Below are 10,828 nucleotides of genomic sequence, written 5' to 3'. Positions count from 1 at the left end.
CTTTATGGGCCTAGGGGAATACATCTTGTATTCGTTTGCTATTTGTGGGGTTGCCGGAGTGACAGCAACCTGAACCCCCGTTGGTATATCGATGCAGGAGGGATAGCAGGCTTGTCCTCAAGAACGTTTGGTCATTATAAGTAAACAAACCGGCTTGTCCTTTGTGCTAAAAAGGATTGGGCCACTCGCTGCAATTATTTCTCTCGCATTTTACTTACTCGTACTTTATTTATCTGCTATATCAAAACCCCCTGAATACTTGTCTGTGAGCATTTACAGTGAATCCTTCATCGAAACTGCTTGTCAACACCTTCTGCTCCTCGTTGGGTTCGACACTCTTATTTATCGAAAGTACTACGATACACCCCCTATACTTGTGGGTCATCACCTACCTCTGTGCACGAAGTAATAGCGATGCCACGCGTGCCGCGGTCGTCGCCTGCCTCCGGCCTATATAAACAAGGGCGCGGGCATCTCATCTTCTCCCACACAAAACCCTAGCCGCCGCACAACCTCTACCGTAGCGCCGCCACCGCGCAACCTCCACCTTTGCCATGAGCAGCGCCGGCCGCAGCTAGGCTACCGCGCCTCCACCTCCGACTCCACCTCCCCCAGTCTCGAGCTCCAACGAGGAGTTGGAGGACGACGACAACACCGACGACCTCCTCGACCCGGCCAGGGACGCGAAGACACAGAGAAGGAAGCATAGGAGGAGCGGGTGGCCCACGCGGCGTTCGACGCCGAGATGGAACGTCGCAGAGGACGACTCCTTTGACATCTCATGGTCATCTGATGACCCCTGATGCGCCTACCCCGGAGGAGAAGGCGGCAAAGCAGAGGACGTTAGCCGACTCCTTCGAGACGCTCAAGAAGGTTGAGGATGCCGCGAACAAGACGCTGCGACGGTGCCTGCTAGAGGACGTGGCGACGCACCGAGCTCTAGCAGCCGCACGACTGGTGGCGGAGAAGAAGACGAGGGAGGGACACAACGACGGGGCCAAGCCGTCAGGCAGCAGGTAGCCTAGACTTGTACCAACTATAGTTTGTAGTACATTATGCTTTTTAAATATTATTAGAAAACAAAAAATAGGCCGCCCGCTGAAAGCACACCCAGACGCAAACGAGCGACGCAAACATACACGCGCGGCCATTTTGGGCGTCAGATATGCCTAGCCCGAGATGCCCTTAGAGTATCTCCAGTCGCGTCCCTCAAACCGTCCCCCAAAGCCGCCAGATTGAGCGTTCGTGGGACGTGTTTCGTTCGTGCCGCGTTTGGAGACGTCGCTCCCCAGTCGCGTCACTCAAACGCCACCCCCAAACATTAAAAATAATTTAAATAGATAGAATAAAATTCTTTACTAATATTCAAATCGGTTCAACATAAACAAATTACATCTAAAACTTTGAAAAAACATAATTAAATTACATATAAATTATTTTAAACTACTTCTTCTACTTCTTCTTTGATGATGGCCCCGCCTCGTCGTCGTCATCGCGGTGGCGCTTCCTGCTTGTCACCTCTTCCGAAGAGGCGGTGTCAACCGACGCGTCGGAGTCCTCCTCGTCGTCGCCGGTGCTCGCCGGCTGCGCCTTGTCCTTGGCGGCCTTGGCCTTCGCGTCCGCCTCCGCCTTCGCACGGGCCACCGCCGCCGCCTCCTCCTCCACGCCCAGCCATTCCTCTGCGCTGTCAAGTGGCGGCAGGGAATCGTCGCCGCTGCTGGGTGTCCGGGCTTTGTCCCACAAATGGCGTCATCCAGCAGGCTTTCCCTCGCTGGAGGTGTCGGACGGGAGCTCGGAGATGTAGCTCATCGTCGCTGGAGGTGTCGGATGCGGCCGGTGAAGATCCAAAAGCGCCGACGTACGGGTCTTATTGAGCACGGATGAACGGCGGCGCAGAAGTCGAAGAGAGCGGCGGTTGCTCTTCCGAGGAGTCCCCGCTCCATTCCGGCGGTTGCCGCGTCGTCGACGCGGTTGCCAATGCGACGGTTCCGCTTCCCGGTAACTGCACCGTCGCTACGTAGGTGGCGGTTGAGCGTCCGAGCCACTGACGCGTCAGGCCCGTGCCTCCCATTTCATTGTGTCCGGTGTGCCCGGTGCGTCTCCTGTGTAGTGGGGACGGGCTCAGGGCGCCAGACACCGTATTGGGCCGCATCGGACAAAAAAAAGTCTTTAAACACGGACGTACTCCAAATCGGTTTGGGAACATTTTGGAGACACGACTGGAGATGCTCTTATGACGATGGAACGGTAGACGCTGTGGACGAGGAAGCAGGCTTGAAGCCCTCCAATTCAGCATCCAATCAAGCACGCCGCCGTATGTGCTCCATCCGCGGCTGCCGCCGGTCCTCGTCCTCCCCGACGTTCGGCCTCCGCCTCCGCCACTACTCCTCCCCAGTTCCCCGCAGGCGTCATTCCTCCACATTATCGCCGATGCCCTGCCTTCGTCACATTTCCTCCACCACGCCCATGTCTCGCCGCCTTTCCTCCACCACCACCTCGCCCGCGCGGCCCTCACCCTCCTGGTCTCCCCACGCCGCCTTCGCCGCGGCCAGGGAGCGCGTCCGCGCTGGCACGTTCAGCCCGGAGGACGCGCACCACCTGTTCGACGAATTGCTGCGGCAGGCCATTCCGGTCCCCGAGCGCTCTCTGGGCGGCTTCCTCGCCGCCCTCGCCCGTGCGCCGGGCTCCGCAGCCTGCAGAGATGGCCCTGCCCTCGTCCTCGCCCTCTTCAACCGCGTCTGCCGAGAAGAAGCCGGCCTGCGGGTGGCGCCGCCCACAGTCTTCGCGTACGGCGTCCTCATGAGCTGCTGCTGCCGCACGAGTCACCCGGAACTAGGGCTTGCCTTCTTCGGCCGCCTCCTCAGGACGGGCCTCAAGACAGATGTCATTGTTGCCAACACCCTCCTCAAGTGCCTCTGCTCTGCAAAACGGACCGATGAGGCTGTGAACATGCTGCTTCATAGGATGTCCGACCTCGGCTGTGTGCCTGATGCCTTCTCATACTCCATAGTTATGAAGGGCTTATGTGATGAGAGGAGGAGCCAACAAGCGCTCGACCTGCTTCAAAAAGTGAGGAAACAAGGAGGTGCCTGCTCCCTCAATGTGGTCGCATATAACACCATCATCCATGCCTTCTTTAAGGAAGGCGAAATTGGCAAGGCATGTGATCTATTCCATGAAATGATGCAGCAAGGGATCGTGTCAGATGTGGTCACGTATAACTCGATTATTGATGCGTTGTGCAAGGCCAGAGCAATGGACAAGGCAGAGTTGGTCCTCCGGCAGATGCTTGACAATGGCGTTGAACCAGATATAGTGACATATACTAGCATCATACATGGATATTCCACTCTGGGCAAGTGGAAGGAGGCAACTAAAATGTTCAGAAAAATGACAAGTCGGGGTCTTGTACCTAGTATTGTTACTTGGAACTCATTCATGGCCTCCCTTTGCAAGCATGGGAATAGCAAAGAAGCCGCACAAATTTTCTATTCCATGGCTGCCAAGGGCCGCCAGAAGCCAAATATCTTCTCATACTCTATTCTGCTTCACGGGTATACCTCTGAAGGATGCTTTACTGATATGATTAATCTCTTTAATTCAATGGCAAGCAATGGTATTGTAGCCAACTGCCATGTTTTCAACATTTTAATTGATGCATATGCTAAATGCGGAATGATGGATGAAGCTATGCTCATATTTACCGAAATGCAAGGACAAGGAGTGAGTCCAGATGTAGTTACCTATTTATCTCTAATAGCTGCACTTTGTCGAATGGGTAGGCTGGATCATGCTATTGACAAATTCAATCAGATGATTGCTATGGGAGTACAGCCGGATGCAGCTATTTATAACTCCTTGATTCAGGGTTTTTGTAGGCATGGTGATTTGGTGAAAGCAAAGGAGTTGGTTTCTGAAATGATGAAAAAAGGTATTCATCGTCCTAACATTGTGTTTTTTCGGTTCAATAATGAACAGCCTATGCAAAGAAGGAAGGGTTATGGATGCACACAATATCTTGAACTTGGTTATAGACATAGGTGAGAGGCCTAATGTTATTACATTTAATTCACTGATTGACGGATATTGCTTAGTTGGCAAGATGGAGGAAGCATGCAGAGTACTTGATGCCATGGTATCAATTGGCATTGAGCCTGATGTTGTTACATATAGTACACTTGTTAATGGGTATATGAAAAGTGGGAGTATCGATGATGGGTTAATTATGTTCAGCAAAATGTTGCATAAGAGAGTTAAACCAAATACTGTTACATATGACATCATACTGGATGGGTTATTTCGTGCTGGGCAAACTGTTGCTGCAAAGAAAAGGTTCCATGAGATGATCGAAAGTGGAATAACCGTGAGAATTTCTACATACAGTATAATCCTTGCAGGACTTTGTAGAAATAATTGTGCTGATGAAGCAATCACCATGTTCGACAAATTACGTGGAATGAATGTGAAGTTCAATATTGCGATACTCAATACCATGCTTAATGCAATGTACAAGGTTCAGAGAAAAGAAGAAGCTAACAAATTGCTTGCTGCAATACCAGCCAGTGGATTGGTAGCTAACTCTTCTACCTATGGAGCAATGATAACTAATCTTCTGAAAGAAGGATCAGTTGAAGAAGCTGACAATATGTTTTCATCAATGGAGAAAAGTGGTTGTGCTCCCAACTCTAGTCTTTTAAATCATATCATCAGAATATTATTGGAAAAAGGGGAGATAGTCAAGGCTGGAAATTATTTGTCTAAAGTTGATGACAAGACCATCTCACTTGAAGCTTCAACTGTTTCTTTATTGATGTGTCTCTTTTCAAGTAAAGGGATATACCGGGAACAAATTAAATTGCTCCCCAGTAAGTACCAATTTTTTGATGGAGGCACTTGATGCACTGGATGGACTCAGGAGATAGGTGCTGGTGTGGTCTGGAGCTCCCTCTCAATGATGCCGAGATGTGTTCTCTTATGTGTGCTGCCAAGAATGAGCTGGCTGATGGTGCCACCTTGGTGTTCTGATCCTAGGCGTGGCTGCCGGGCGTGCATCCTATGGACATCACCCCTAATATGCGCACCATTTCTACGTGCAAAGGTTCGCAATCCACCTTGCTCTTAATGTTATATGTTGTGCTAGTACTCCTGGGCCTTTTCTTTTACATTATTCTATTCCTATTTTGAGATATTTATTTTCTAGTTATTTCCCCGTGCCAGTTTCACCAGGACATCTGTCATAGTTCCTGAACTAGATACCCTGATATCACCCTGAAGGACTTCCCAAACTCCCAATTAAAATTCAGTTCCTGTATCAAATAGACAAATACCCTCAATACATTTTCTTTGTGCAGATATTTTGAAGACTTGTATTTGCTGCAGGGCAGCATGTGAAGCACTTTATCTTTCAACACTGTATAAATCCTCCAATGCCTATCCCTGTTTCTCTTACAATTCACAAACCTCTTTATGACCGCTACAAGATTTCCAACCCCTGTGGAAGCGTGCATTGTTGCTCTTGCAATCCAGACGACTCCTCCCTGCATAGTGCATACACAACGGAAGCAAGGGTGAGGAGTTGTATTCAGCTTCCTTGCTGAATGATTCTGTATCCAAGTCATATACCGCCCTCTCTTTTTGCTTGAAATGAATGTGATCAGATAGTAGGAGCATGGACCATTTTCTCCTTGCCATCTGTTGGTCAATTTGCTTAACAAAGAATAGGATCTCTGTCTCTAAATTTACAAAGTTTGCTTCTCTGAACTTGGGAGTTCTACATGTTCTTTTGCATCTGTTATTCCCATGGTTGGAATCTTAGAAGAAAAATGGCCTATTTGGGGAACCCGAGTGCTGTCTGCCCTGCCGGCTCAAGCCAACCCGGTGTCTGTTTGGCCTGCATGTTATTTGCATTCCGAACTCATTCTACGACAGGTAACCGATAGTACAACAAGCAGGGCTGCTGATGCTGAATGCTGATCTCTTTGGTGGGGTGTCAACCACTGCTATTTGTAATGTTATATTTTTGCTATGGCAAAGCAAATCTCCAAATCAGCAACGCCAGTATCTTTTAGCATCCAGTGAATAGAAAAAAAACTTTATCATTCGTTTTAATATGAAAAACTGTATCCTGGGGTTGTCCCGTGCCTGATATATAAATGATTGCACTTTTTGAGTATGTTGTGATCCAGGATATGTGATTACTTATTATCACAATACAGCCATATAGCCACTTTAGACTATTTTGATAAGATGAACGTTTCAATAACTTTCGTGCTAGTTATCTAATAAAGCACATATAATTAAGTGTATCTCGCCAGGTTTTCATAAGAAAACGTAAAATGTGCACATATAATTAAGATGTGTGCCTTTTTTATTGATCGTCATCTCATAATTTGGATGTTAAACAAGAAGTCGGAATCATTGATATGTTGATTCCAGAGCACAAAGTAAAATGGAGACAATCCTAAACTGAACCTGTGGAGCTCAAAATAACAGGTCCCTGCAAACCGAACATGTCAACACAGCGTCCAGCGGAAGTGAGCCTGGAGGAAAACATGGTCGCATCGTCTCGCCGGTAGGGAGCTCGCCGCGCCGCCTGCCCTGCCGTCGGGGGTGGATCCCTCGTGAGAGCTGGACGCACCACTCCGCCTCGGTGGTGGCTGGGCTGCCCCGCCGGTGGAGACCACGCCGATGCCTCGGCTCTACTCCAGCACGCCGATGTCCCGCCTCCGCCTTGGCCTCTGCCTCCGCCTCCGCCGCCGCTTGTCCTCCTCCTCCAACTCCACCTCGCTGGCCTCACCCTCTTGGTCTCCCCAGGTCGCCTTTGCCTCGGCCACAGAGCGCGTCCGGGCTGGCACGCTCAGCCCAGAAGACGCACACCAGCTGTTTGATGAATTGCTACGGCAGGCCACTCCGGTTCCCGAGCGCTCTCTGGATAGCTTCCTCGCCGCCCTCTCCCGTGAGCCAGAATCTACAGCCTGCAGAGATGGCCCCGCCCTCGTCCTTTCCCTCTTCAACTGTGTCTGTCGAGCACAAGCCGGCATGCGGGTGGCGCCGCCCACAATCTTCACGTACGGCATCCTCATGAACTGCTGCTGCCGCACTCGCCGCCCGGAACTAGGGCTTGCCTTCTTCGGCCGCCTCCTAAGGACAGGCCTGAAGTCAAATGAGACCATCACCAGCACCCTCCTCAAGTGCCTCTGCTACGCGAAACGGACAGATGAGGCCGTGAACCTGCTGCGGATGATCGCAAAAGAAGGAGGTGACTGCTCCCCCGACGTGGTGGCGTATAGCACAGTCATCCACGGATTCTTCAAGGAAGGGGAAATAGGCAAGGCATGCAATCTATTCCATGAAATGACGCAGCAAGGGGTTGTGCCTGATGTGTTCACATATAGCTCGATTATTGCTGCGCTGTGCAAGGCCAGAGCAATGGACAAGGCAGAGTTGGTCCTCCGGCAGATGCTTGGCAATGGCGTTGAACCAAATGTAGTGACATACAATGGCATGATCAATGGATATTCCACTCTGGGCAAGTGGAAGGAGGCAACTAAAATGTTCAGAGAAATGACAAGTCGGGGTCTTGTACCTAGTATTTTTACTTGGAACTCATTCATGGCCTCCCTTTGCGAGCATGGGAATATCAAAGGAGCTGCAGAAATTTTCTATTCCATGGCTGCCAAGGGCCACCAGAAGCCAGATATCTTGTCATACGCTATTTTGCTTCATGGGTATGCCTCTCAAGGATGCTTTGCTGATATGATTAATCTCTTCAATTCAATGTCAAGCAATGGTATTGTAGCCAACTGCCATGTTTTCAACATTTTAATTGATGCATATGCTAAACGTGGAATGATGGATGAAGCTATGCTCACACTTACTCATATGCGGGAACAAGGAGTGAGTCCAGATGTAGTTACCTATTTATCTCTAATAGCTGCACTTTGTCGAATGGGTAGGCTGGATCATGCTATTGACAAATTCAATCAGATGATTGCTATGGGAGTACAGCCGAACGCAGCTATTTATAACTCCTTGATCCAGGGTTTTTCTATGCATGGTGATTTGGTGAAAGCAAAGGAGTTGGTTTCTGAAATGATGAACTATGGTATTCCTCTTCCTAACATTGTGTTTTTCAATTCTATGATACACAGTCTATGCTGCGAAGGAAGGGTTATGGATGCACACAATATCTTGAACTTGGTTATAGACATAGGTGAGATGCCTGATGTTATTACATTTAATTCACTGATTGACGGATATTGCTTAGTTGGCAAGATGGAGGAAGCATGCAGAGTACTTGATGCCATGGTATCAGTTGGCATTGAGCCTGATGTTGTTACATATAGTACACTTGTTAATGGGTATATGAAAAGTGGGAGTATCGATGATGGGTTAATTATGTTCAGCAAAATGTTGCATAAGAGAGTTAAACCAAATACTGTTACATATGACATCATACTGGATGGGTTATTTCGTGCTGGGCAAACTGTTGCTGCAAAGAAAAGGTTCCATGAGATGATCGAAAGTGGAATAACCGTGAGAATTTCTACATACAGTATAATCCTTGCAGGACTTTGTAGAAATAATTGTGCTGACGAAGCAATCACCATGTTTCACAAATTACGTGCAATGAATGTGAAGTTCGATATTGCAATATTCAATACCATTCTTAATGCAATGTACAAGGTTCGGAGAAGAGAAGAAGCTAAAGATCTCTTTGCTGCAATTCCAGCCAGTGGATTGGTACCTAATTCTTCTACTTATGGCACAATGATACATAATCTTATAAAATAAGGATCAGTGGAAGAAGCTGACAATATGTTCTCGTCAATGGAGAAGAGTGGTTGTTTTCCCAGCTCTCGGCTTTTAAACACTATAATCAGATCGTTATTGGAGAAGGGGGAGATAGTGAAGGCTGGAAATTATATGTCTAAAGTTGATGGCAAGAACATCTCACTTGAAGCTTCAACTACTTCGTTGTTGATTTCTCTCTTTTCAAGTAAAGGGAAATATCAAGAACAAATAAAATTGCTCCCTTCAATGTACCAATTTTTTGATGGAGTCAGTTGATGCACTGGAGCAGCAGATAAAAGTTTGGCATGGTTTCGAGATCCTTCTCAACAATGAGACCATGTGTTCTCTTCCGTCGGCTCACCATGATCGAGTTGGGTGGTAGTGCCACCGTGGTGTTCCTGTCTGGTGCATGGCTACAAGGCGCACACTCTATGGACATCGCCCCTTCACACTGTCTCCACACACAAGGTCTGAATCCAACCCTTTCTCTTAGTGATATATGCGATGCTAGTTTCCCTAGAACTTTTCTTTTATATTCTTCTCTTGCTGTTTTCAGATCTTCATTTTGTTGTTTATTAGTTAGTTGTATGTGTCAATCTACACCAGGTCATCTGTGCTAGTTATTGAACTAGATTCCCTGGTATCTCTAATATGACACAATACTGAAAAGCTACATGTCAAGGCAACCTAAAAAACTTTGCATGGTACCACTGCCACTTTTTACTTGTTTTGGTTTCAGCGGGGGATATAACGCGGTAATGCACTAAGACTGAGTTGTCTTTCCTAGAATTGGGCTTCTGTTTCTGCTTGCTATTGCATCGGCAACAGCTTGTTGACGATCTGAAGTGCTCTCATCTTTTACTGCTGCTACTACTTAATTAAGGGCCTTCAACCTGTTTCTTTTGGGGTAGAGTACTGCTAATGTAACAACAGCATCACTCATATTTGGGCTAACAGAGGCTTCCTCCTATAGCTGTATAGCTGTAGGCACATTACTGCAAGCTCACAGTCTGTCTCAAATCCCTGGGGTTTCACCTCTGAGAAGAAGGGTCTAGTTGCTCATAGTGCCTCCTCCTGTTCCTCCTCATGAGCTTTGCCTGTTGATCAATCATGAATTTATCTTAAGTAAATAAAATCTAACTAAGCATTTTATTATGGCAAGTGAATCGTGTGCATTGTAAACAAAAGGTATGCACCCACTTAACCAAGATTTAACCATTGATGCCCTAGTGGCTCCATATCTCTTGATAGTTAGCCTGCCTTTTCTTATGTATTCTGGAGCACAGTACCCATTTTTGCCCATCATTTGTGATGAGATGTTTTTCTTCTACCCAACAGGTATGAGCTTTGCTAGTCCGAAGTCCGAGAGTTTAGGTTTTTATTCTTCATCATGAAGGATGTTGCATAATAGATCTCTGTAGATGACTGGCTGGTTGACCTTCTCATGGTGGTATGTGCACCTTAGCGCTTTCGTGGGCTATCTTCATCATTATATGCCATTTGAGTGGTTTTTATATCACAAGTGCTAGCTATAGTGGCACCAAGTTCATCTTTTAAGTTACTGTCGCATCTTGTAACTAAATGGATGGCGTTGACCGTGTTAGAAAATGATGCTGTACTGTACTGTACTGATGCTGTCTGAATATCTTTCACAGTATTTTGAAGCTGAATGTGATGTGTTTGAATGCATAGAACCTTGTGTTAATTTATGATCAGTACAGGACTGGAATTTCAGGGTGTTAAAGACCAGCATTTTCCAAGCAGCAGGTGAACCAAGGGTGCATGCATGGTGTGTGTATGTAGAGGTGTAAGTTGTCTACTGATGAAACCATTGAACAGTTTAATGGACTAGTTTACTGCAAATGTGAACAGACCGATAATTGCAAACCATGGAGCTTTTGTGGAGCATTCTATTCTCACTCGTGTCTGGCTAATTGCGTGTTTTGACATTGATACCGTCAGTTTAAATACTTAAAACACATGGGTTTCCTTTTTGTGACTAGCAGCATCCTCCACAATTCGTACCAGATTCCAC

At 47.3% G+C, this 10,828-nt stretch overlaps 1 pseudogene; it reads left to right on the top strand.

The window, feature by feature from the left end:
- The first annotated feature begins 2,235 nt into the window (after nt 1–2,235).
- On the top strand, nt 2,236–10,463 carry LOC127325758 (uncharacterized; annotated as a pseudogene).
- The last annotated feature ends 365 nt before the right edge of the window (nt 10,464–10,828 follow it).

This window comes from Lolium perenne, chromosome 1 (genome assembly GCF_019359855.2).
Source record: "Lolium perenne isolate Kyuss_39 chromosome 1, Kyuss_2.0, whole genome shotgun sequence".
NCBI lineage: Eukaryota > Viridiplantae > Streptophyta > Magnoliopsida > Poales > Poaceae > Lolium > Lolium perenne.
The sequence above is the reverse complement of the archived record's forward strand: the minus strand, read 5'-3'. Positions and strand labels throughout refer to the sequence as shown.